Raw genomic sequence first — 1,462 nt, 5'->3', positions numbered from 1 at the left:
CCACGGCTAAGCAGATCGGTTTCTCCGCTGGGCCTCTCCGGAGTGGTCTCTTGAAGGCATCGTTGGATCTTTCCTCCAAGTGCCTGACAAGATCCCGCCTCTACCATCGAAGGAGACCACGCCGCGGACTAAGAACCAGGCCACACAAACGGAGTTGGACACCAAGGAAGGCGCCACACAGACGCCGGAGGTCTACGCGTACGAAAAGGGGACGCAAACGGGCAACGCACCACTTCTGCGTTACACCAAGACATTGCCCCGGATTTCGTGGTGCGAGCGGAGCCAATAACTCTCCGGCCACCACGCCCATCGGCCCTTCTCAGGGCCAACAAGAAAAAGCAAACATACACACGCACGCACGCACGCACGCACGCACGCACGCACGCACGCACGCACGCACGCACGCACGTCACGTCACGCTACGCTACGCACGCACGCACGCACGCACGCACGCACGCACGCACGCACGCACACACACACACACACACACACTTCTCTCTCTCTCTCTCTCTCTCTCTCTCTCTCTCATTCACGCATATTAATTGTACATATATTAAACTTTGTAAAATAATTGTCCATACAGACACGTGTTAACACTACCGCTTCCACCACAGCAGAACCATCCTTTCCAACTAACCAGCACCAAGCCACTACCATGTCTTCCGATGGACACTTTCATACTGATCTGCACAATCTTCCACGTAATATCTTGCTTATATTCTTATTATTATTTATATTTTTAATTATTCTGATAAGAATTTTTCTGACATATTTAATTTATCACGTATTATTACACATATTTATTTAATTGATTACAGAGAGGAGACCAAGAGGTACGCGGGCAGGGGCGTACCGCCAGCAAGAGCGTTTCATGCGCTTTTTGTATCAATTATCGTCGGCCCATTACAATTGGGGACATAGGAGACGTCCCAATACGTATCAGGTAAAAATTTTTTCCACGTCCATCAAAAATGTAATGAAACAAAATTAATTTAAAATAAATAATGAAATAAATATTATTCTTTTTTTTAGCAACGTCCACCGTCCAGGCAGCAATAAGATTCTAGATCTCTAAGTATTGTTGGATAATATCCATATGCTAAGTTTTGTCGTTGATGTCGCGTAAAAGAATTTATTTTATTAATGTTTTGTTTTCTATGCTAAGTTGTCGATGTCGCGTAAAAGAATTTATTTTATTAATGTTTTGTTTTCTATGCTAAGTTGTCGATGTCGCGTAAAACAATTCATTTTTTTTTTGCTACGTACAATGTAAAAGTATAATTTTGTTTAATATCCACATGTATGCTAAATTTTCGATGTTGCGTTTGTTATTAATGTAAAAGTATTTAATGTAATTTTGTTTTGTACGCTAAGTTTTCGTATATGCTACGATGTTGAGTAAAGGAATTAATTTTTTTTTGTACACAATAAATATGTATTTGACGTACTACTTGTATGTATT

The sequence above is a fragment of the Wasmannia auropunctata genome, unplaced genomic scaffold, assembly GCF_000956235.1.
Source record: "Wasmannia auropunctata unplaced genomic scaffold, wasmannia.A_1.0 LD335494.1, whole genome shotgun sequence".
Taxonomy (NCBI): Eukaryota; Metazoa; Arthropoda; class Insecta; order Hymenoptera; family Formicidae; genus Wasmannia; species Wasmannia auropunctata.
The sequence above is the reverse complement of the archived record's forward strand: the minus strand, read 5'-3'. Positions refer to the sequence as shown.